Source organism: Nuphar pumila, chromosome 13, assembly GCF_984573655.1.
Source record: "Nuphar pumila chromosome 13, dmNupPumi1.hap1.1, whole genome shotgun sequence".
Taxonomy (NCBI): Eukaryota; Viridiplantae; Streptophyta; class Magnoliopsida; order Nymphaeales; family Nymphaeaceae; genus Nuphar; species Nuphar pumila.
The window spans coordinates 75,033,676-75,043,350 of NC_143261.1; positions in this window are offsets into that span (position 1 = coordinate 75,033,676).

Here is a 9,675-nt window from a genome sequence, read left to right on the forward strand (position 1 = left end):
CTTTGAACAAAGAACTATATTTTTTAATTCAGATCTAAATTTACATGCCACTTCTTAAAATCATGTCTCCCTGGTTGTGAGTCATCTAACTTTCAAATTTTGTTAGAACTTAGTAAAAGGTGTCTAAAAACACCCCTCAAAATTTGGGTTTTTTTTGTGACACCGTTTGGGAGTTCTGATTTTTCTCTTTGAACCTATCAAAAACCCATACCATGTCTACCCTAGTTAACCTATTTGACTTTGACTTGACCTAACTGAGGCTACCCCCTGCTCAAAATTTTAAACCTAAGCCTAGACACACATCAAAATTTATATCACAGTGAACCCTCATGTCTCTTTAGAAAACCCAAGATCAAATCCGATAAATGAACTTGTTGAGGCTCATATGGTGGATTTCAAAACCCACCTCTAGAATACACCAACCTCCTACAACAACTCCAAGCGACAGTCCAAGCTGCCCAACATCTCTAATTCACAAACGGACGCAGAGACTATCATGAGTTGCATGATGATCGTGAGGAGGAGGACACACATGAATCCATTCTTGGACGGCATCAAGAGGACTGTGGAGCTATCTTAAGGACGCATCAATTTGGAATCTCTCTTTCATGGCCCATCAAGATACCCTTCCCTACCTTCACGAGAAAAAATCATCATGATTGGATGTATAAAGAAAAACAATATTATGTCTTGTAGTACCATACTGCATTCGACAAGCATTTGACACCTTCATTCGATGCACCAACACAATCAAACTCTCCGACTTGTAGTTTCAACACGGAGATGTTCCCTATGTGTTGGTTGTGAAGTTATGCCTTCAGAACGTCGACTCCACAGGGTTTGGAAGTCTTTTTTTGGTGCTCGACATTGCCATCATTTCCTTTATTCTCCCTCATTCGCTTCTTTCCCTCCTTTAGGTTTGTTTGGATCGCGCTCATTTCCTAATCAATATCCTACAAAAATAGGTTAGGATGCAATGTGACTCACTTCAAAGGTGAAGCTCTAAGGTGGTATTGATAGCATGAGCAATGCCATGAAACACCCACTTGGTATGAGTTCAAAATTGAACTTTTGAAAAGATTTGGACCATCTCCCTATGTTAATCAAAACATAGAGATAAAAAAAATTAAAGCAAAAGAGGTCCATCGAAGATTACCAAGTAGAATTAGAGGACCTTAGCACCATGTGAGGAGATTGGTCTAAACCCACTTTGTAGGCGTATTCATGAGAGAAAATTAGGGTTGAGCTTATGGCTCTTGACCCTTAGATATTAGAGGAGCGTTTTTTAAATGCTCAAGTTATAAAAGAGCACATGAAAAAGACCATATTTGTAAAGAAGCCTAGTCGACCCTCTAATAAACCAAGAACCCATATCCTAAGCAAAGAAGAGGGTGCCAAGTTCATTTTCTATTCTCTCATCAAAACCAAGTTCATTAGCAAGACCCAAATGGCGGATAGGCATAACAAGGGGCAATGCTACAACTGCGATGAAAAATGAACTCTCAGGCACAAGTGTAAAGTCCTTACATTGTTCGTAGGGTGCGAAAGCAAGGATGAGAGTGAAGAAAAACAAACTAATACCATGGGCGAAAGAGACAAGTAAATAGAACAAGGACATTGAATCTCTTACCATGCCCTTGCTGGTATGCCCATTCTGAATTTCATGAGGGTATGTGAATCAGCAACAAGTGTAAGTGTTTGTTGATCATAATGACACTATAGAAATGGAAGCCCTACTTACTCGGGGGCACTTTATACTCTGCACTAACTATAAGAGCCTTAAGTATCTCATGGAACAATGTGTTTTGACCTCATTGCAACAAAAGTGAGCTTCCAAAATGATAGAGTATGACTTCAAAGTCTAATACAAGAAAGACTTGAAGAATCATGCCGTTGATACCCTATTCCAATGAATGGAAGCAAAAAATCAATATCCTTACGGTGGAAACTTGTCATAATGAGAAAGCACCAGTTAAGAAGTTCAACTACTATCATCGAAGAAAGTATGGCAGACTCTTGCCTAGTGGACTAGGTAATTCTCAAGGGAGAGGGGATGATACAGATCCATTTTTTGAAGATATAGATCCAAATCCAAAAATCAAAATGAATGAACTAGTGGGGCCCACTCATGGGACGAGTCCTCCTAAAGTTGGACTTAAAGGCTTAGTGAGACCCACATAAATGGCGCCTCCCCTATTTCTAGAACTCAAGGAAGTGAAAGATAGTTTATGAAGCCCCTAAAGATGCAAAAAAGTGGACCAAAGAGCTGCTCTATTTCTAAGATACAAGAATCCAAAAAATAAACGGATCCAAGGGCTTAACTAGAAATAGCCCAACTCTTAGAAGGTTTAATCTAGAAATAGACCTACATTTACAATGTTTTGGTAACTTGTGTAAGGCTTTATGAGCCCCTCTTGGTCTATATATAGGACTTGTTTCTTGGCTTAAAAAAATAAATTTTGAATTAAATCTTTCCTCTCTCTCTCATCCCCCCTCCCCTCTCTTGGGCTCTCTCTGCCCTGCTCCTTTCTCTCTCTGTCTCAAGGGATGGTCCCTCTCTAATTCATTTTATTGTGATCTAGTAGGCTGAGCTCACTAAGTGAACTAAGGTTGCTACCAAGGTCTACTCAACCGATGTGGTCAAACCGAGTCCCGGACGGTCTTCTTCTCTCCAAGCCAAACCCTGGTGAACCTAACCTTCATCAGCTGACCCAATTGCTTTAGAAGACCACCTCTTAGCCTCTCTGAATTGAGTAAGTCAACCAAGCCCTTCCCTTGTCCCAAACCTAAGTTGGGACCTACCCAACCCAATTCAGCCCATCCTGAATTCTGACGAACCCAAACTTTCATCAAACTTCACAGATTCACCCAACTCAAACCGTGAAGGATCTAGGTCTACAATTTGGACTCAGTATTCTTGTAGTCTTTAGTTTTAACACCCTCAAATTTCATGATTTATTGAGATCTTTGTATGAAGAACTCTAATTTTTAATTTGGGTCTATCAGTCTAAAACCCAGTCTACCTTGCTTAACCCTGAATTTACCCATCACTTCCTAAAATCATATCTCCCTGGTTTTGAGTCCTCTGACCTTCAAATTTGGTCAGAACCTAGTTAAAGTTTTCTAGAATCATCCTTCAAACTTTAAGAATTTTTGTAGCACTTTTGAGAGTTTTGTTTTTTCTCCCTGAACCTGTCAAAAACTCATACCTTGTCTATCTAAGTTAGCCTCTAACACCCCAATTTTTATATCTCAAAAATTGTGATTTTTTTTTAAATATCTTTCTATAAAATAACAGTGAAAAACCAAACAAGACAAAAAACTTGGTGTGTTACTTCTCGTTTACATTCACATTCATACATGCATTTAAATTTAAAATTTGAAACATTTATAAATTGGATAAATGTCCATACATGTCCAAATTAAGAATAAAAGTATATTTAACAAATTAAGTATCAGTCTTGAGCAATTAAAATTGCTCTCAGTCCAAGGCACTCGAAGATTGGAAAAAGCATGATCGGGTCTCCGTCGTAACCTCCCGCCATCTTATAGAGCTCACTTGCTACTTAAAAATATTAAAATTCACAGGGTCAGACAAAACTTATCTCAGTATGGTGAAACTATACAGAACATGCAAATTAGAACAAATAAGCATAAATCACTCTATTTTTGTGTGCAATTAGCAAGATTAAATATAACACAAATTAAACATTGATTTCTAATATCTCATTCAAGCATACATCGGCAAAAATACATTAAATCAAATATTCACTTAGACATGAATAATCTAAAATGTATACACAATTAAAATGTATGCACTTACCATTGTAGAAGTTGTTTTTATGCATGAGTCAATTCTTATCTTTAATTAACTTATCTTTCTTATATGATGCATGTCATGCATATCTAATGCACAATCATTTAAGTTTCACTTCTTAGTCACGTGAGTATTAACACATGCTTATACCTGGATCAGGGCCATAACACATACAATATTTCCAAACATAGGTAACTTTGGTCTGACTGGACACCTTTCACTAGTCCTACGAGCGAGGGACAAGCATACCGACAGAGCACTCTTAACACTGTCATCTCGATGCATCAGATTTTAAATCATGAGTTTCTTTTCTCTATGCTGCAGTCTATTGCAGAGGTTTTTTCTATCTTTGTGATTGAGGAAAAACAACATTTCGTGTTCAAAACATATTCTCACGATGCCATAAGTATTGTTTGTCAAATCTTTGCAAGCACCTTTCTTTAGTGTTACATGTTTAACTTCTTAATTTACTTAATTTGCCTACAACACAGTATATGAACCCACTTCAGGGATTCATCCACTTCAGGGTAGGGGTGGCAAAATCTGACCCGACCCGCCAACCCGCTTCTTAGTCGGGTTAGGGTTTGGCTTAAACGGGTTCATGTCGTAAACGGGTTGACCCTCCTAACCCGTTTATTAAACGGGTCGTGTTCGTGTTAGGGGTATGCCAACCCGCCAACCCGTTTGACCCGTTTAATAAATGGGTTAGGCGGGCAGGTCAACTCGTTTACACGAACCCGTCAACCCACAGCCCGAGAGCTCTCCTCTTCAGTGGTGGTGTGTGCCTATGCAGTTATCGTGTCTATGTTATCGGGTTGACTTGTTTAATAAACGGGTCACCGTGTCGTGTAATTGTGTCATGTCGGGTTATCCGTTTAATAAATGGGTTGTGTTCGTGTTTGCCACATCTGACCCGTTTAATAAACGAGTCATGTTCGTGATGAGGTATTCTGACCCACCGACCCGACCTGATTGCCACCCCTACTTAAGGGCCAATGGATGCATATTTTAAAACATTACATTCTATAACATGCTCATGCTTCGTTCCTTTCAAACATATGTGCATGCGCATAAGTAACGTGACAAATTTCTTAAACATTGCATGCATCCATTCATTTACCTTATCATCATCATGATAGTCATATGCACAAAAAAATATAGGAGGTATAATTCATTAATATTTGTCATTAATTCACAATGAGGACCCCCCGATCCCTTAATTAGTGAAAGGTCATATAGGCAAGCTTATTTCTTCGCTTAGCATTAATTCATGCCCCATAGGTGGGTATATAATTTCCTACAAAAAATTAAATTTTGAGAGTGCATATAAATGTTGACATTCATTCATAAAGACACACATACATATGCATAGATTTTGCAATAAATCGATAGTTGGGTCCTAAATCGGTTCCAAACTCGCGAAAACCGATTTTGCAATAAATCGATAGTTGGGAACTAAACCGGTTCCAAACTCGTGAAAACCCAACTGTGTCCAACTGTTATAAAGGCTATAAAAAAAATTATAATCATTGGTGAGAGCTGAATTTTCAATAATTTGTAGAGAATTATGTCAACTTTCCAATGCCGCAAACCGTTCATAAGAATTCATCCATAGGGAGTTACAGAAGTTTTGGTGTAGACATCTCATATTCTATTCCGACTATCACATAGCAATGCTTAGTATATTAATAGAGCTCAAAATTTAACAAAGGATGTAAAATTTTGTTAGCTTTCCAACGCAATAAACCGCTCATAAAAACTTTTTCAGACAAAGAAGATACGAGTGATTTATCGGCTGGGTGTCAGGCCAAAAATATGTATTAACTGGTATATGCATTCAGGTGGGCCAAAACAGGCCACCCAAATTCATACTTCCAAATTTTTTTCACATAAACAAATCTCCAAAAGCCATAAAATTACCTCTACATTATTTTTAACCAATCTACCATGAACAAGTCACGTTTTTGCAGCTGTTAGGCCAGAAAACAGACCTACCTCTTTGAAGCCTATTTCGAAAGAAATAGTTATGGTGAAATCTATGATAAAATATATAAACATAATTTTTTCATGATATCAAATCATAAAATCATGCTATATTTACAGAGTATTTATATGAACATTCACTAAAATATCTAAGATTTGCATGAAAACAACTCAATATTACATGATTTTTTCAAAACATTATAAAATTTATTTCTGAGAAAACCGATAGCATGAATCATGCATTTGTCTATGACGAAAGCCATGGAAATCATTTTAATTTTTATAGTACATTCATGTAAACATGATCTACTATTTCTAACCAAAATTTTCAGAAAAACAACTACGTAATATATGTATTTTCTAAATTTTACAAATTTTATTTATGATAAAATCAATAGCATGCATATAGGCTTTCTTTTTTATTTTTAAGACAAATTTGGTTACTTTTAAGGATGAATCAATTTCTTCTAGTAAATCAAAATCAACACCTTTTCCTTAAGTTCAATATTGATTTTATCAAAATTTCACTTTTTATTCTTTTTATTAAAATTTAAATCAAGTCCTCATACCTAATTTTGGGAAAAAATGATTTTTAGAGTAGTTTTCTTTCAAAAACCCCTTTCCATCATATATTTTGACAACCCTAAGTCAAACCCATGTTTGAGAGGCATGGTTTAGGGTATGTCTTTACAAAAATTTGGAGGGATTTGTACCTACGAATTTCAATTTACGTGTAGAATATAAAACCCCTACCTTTTTGGCAAAATTAGCTTATACACGTGAAAAATCAGATTCTAATCCCGAACCGGCCATCCAATGAGTGCAACGACCACACCAATAGACTCCTTCCGCTCCTCACATGCATGTGGAAGTACTCCTTGGTGAGCCAATGGAGGATGCACCAAGAGAACGTATGAAAGAAGGAAAAAAAGAAGAGAAAAAAGAAAGAAGAAGAAGAAGATAGGGAGGAGAGAGAGAGAGAGAAGCTTTCATAAGAGAGGCAAAATAAGGGGCTGCATAAGCCCCTCCCTCTCATTTATAAGCTTTCTAACCCTTCTTTCAGGTTTCGAGATTAAGTCTCAGCCCTTAGCTAAGCTACTAAGCTAAAAAAAATTCTTTCCAAGTTTGACTAGTTAAGTGGTCCTTTTTTTTTCTTTCCTTTTCCCATTGCATTTCTATTTTTTTTTCTTATTCCAGCCAACCCCCTCCCCTCTTAGAAACATATAGGAGGGGACAACCCTCTCTTGGGATGCCTCTATTTGAGAAAAAGGCAACTTTTGACTTTCATCTTCATGTTTTGCTTTTTGGTAAGTTTTAAAAACTTTTGATTTTAAAGTTAAATTTATATTTTAACTTTTTTAAAGTTGGAAATGGAGTGCCACATAGGATGGGACAACCCACCTATGGACTCCTATACTTTTATAAAATTTGGTTTAACCAAAATTTTCATTACACTTATTTTTTTCTCTAATTAATTAAATTATACATTGAACTTCAATTATCTCAAAACTAGATTTTAGGATTTAAGTGAAATGACTCCAAATGAAATGTAAGTTAGGTTTTAATGTAGTTAAATGTCTCTCATTGAATTTCATATATATTAGTTATCTATTACATATTTTTTTTCTTCTAACACATTTTGAATTCTTCAGAAATAAATTTTGAAAAGGGAACTTCACGAGGGTTGATCAAACCTTTTTGGCATGCAAGTGTATTTCATACATTTGATATTTTTTTTTCTAAATCTTATGTAAACTATGGTATGACTCTTAGTTCAAATTATCATATTCAATTTATCTAGATTATATAATTTTTTATTTAAAAATATCGTTTACTCAAAAATAAACTTCGAAAGCGATTTTCACTAGGATTGGCAGGACTCATTGTCATTTTGAGTATTTTATTTTATTTTTTGCAAGTTAGATTTCAAACTCATGAACTAAAATTCAAATTTATTGAATTTACATTACATACATAACAAATTATCATAAATTTGTCTTAAATCCTATTTGACTTTATTTTGCTGAAATCTATCAGTTATTTTATTAAATTCTATATTTTTCATAAATTCAATTCTGAATGTGAATTTCACTTACATCAACTTTATTTTTTTATAGGATATTTCTTATAATTCATTTTAGGCTAATTTACATTTTTATACTTTTTCTCATAAAAATCATCATTAATATTATTTTATTCATTAAAAATACCTTGAAAATTTTGTAGGTATTACTTATAGATTCATTTTAAAATTCTAAATTCAATTTCAACCAAAATATAAATTATTGTATATTTCAAACTTGAATTAACATTCAATTGGGTCTTAATTTAGATTTGAATCAAGATTAAATCTAATTATAATATTTGAGACATACTTATTAAATATGAATTCAAATTCAAAACCCTAATTCAAAATAAATTCTTAACTTGAAATTTATTCTGAATCCTGATTAATGATCAAATTATAATTTATTTTTCATCTTAGTTTTGAATAATATTTTAGCCTTAAATTCACTGTATTTCTCATAAAATATCAAAAAATTATGAGTTTTACATAGCCTATTTGACCTTGACTTGACCTAACCCAGCCTACCCCCTGCCCAAAGTTTCAAACCCTAGGCCCAAACATGCATCACTTGAGATGGTGCGTGTCTATCTCGAGAAATATTGAAATGGATGGTCATCAGCTGCAAAGTTGCATGCTAAGCATGTAGCACCACTGTATAAAAAAATGACCTCTATTGACTTGAGTTGATTTTGTGGCTTCTTGATGAATGAATCAAGTGATGAAAAAGCAAAGAAAAGAGGATTTTTTATTTAGAAAATGACCATATTGTATAACAAAAATGATGCATTTTCCAAAAAACTATAATTTTTTAAAATCATTCGATGTCCAAAATCAGAAATAGCCAACTTTAAAAAGATCTTTTTAACCTTCACATATGTGAAACTCACAAAGTTCAATGATATATTGTTCCGCTCATTGGGTATCGCAAAGGAGGTCCGCACATTTTTTTTTGCAGACATCACAAAGTTTGCATAATTATATTTGTGAACATCCTCTTAAACTCAAATTTTGAAACATCGCAAATACTCAAACTAAGTTTGCATATATATCCTCCTAAATATGTGAAGTTCTTTACAAATATGCAAATTTTCTCACAAATATGCAAATTTCCTCACAAATATGTGAAGCCCCTCTTAAATATGTGAATTTTCTTCTAGGAGATCCGCAAATACATAATGATCTGCTCAAATTTGTGGCATGCATTTTTTATAACCACATTAATTGTGAGGCTTCAATATTTAAAATGACGCTTTGATATTAAAAATGTGACAATTTGCATTTTAGGTTTTGTTTTCGCCTTTGAAAAGTGATAGCGAAGAAGATTTTGGAACAACAAGGGGAGAATGTCAGGTAGAGAAGATAAGGGGTGAAGATGCTAAGGTGGTGAATGATATTGATGATCTTTAGCAAAAGGAGAAGGTCCTAGTTATGGAGAGTGCACAGAGAAAGCGGTTTTGCCTCAATCATTTGCTCGAGAGAAGAGATGGTCTGCAAACAAAAGCAGTAATCTGACTAGTATTTAAGCCAAAAATCAAACTTAAAATGCAATGTGGAGCTATGTTTGATTGAAAATGAGCCTTTGGAGGAACAAATGCATGTCTCGAGATCAGATTGTAGGATTCATAGGCTCAAGAGTCAGATTGAAGAGGAGGCGATTTTGCCTCAATCATTTGCTCGAGAAAATAGAGGGCCTGCAAACAAAACAATAACCTGACTGACATTAAGAAGTCAAAGATCAAACCTTCTAATGTTGAGCTATGTATTGTAAATGTTTGTAAGATGTTTATTTTTTAAATGAATGAAATAA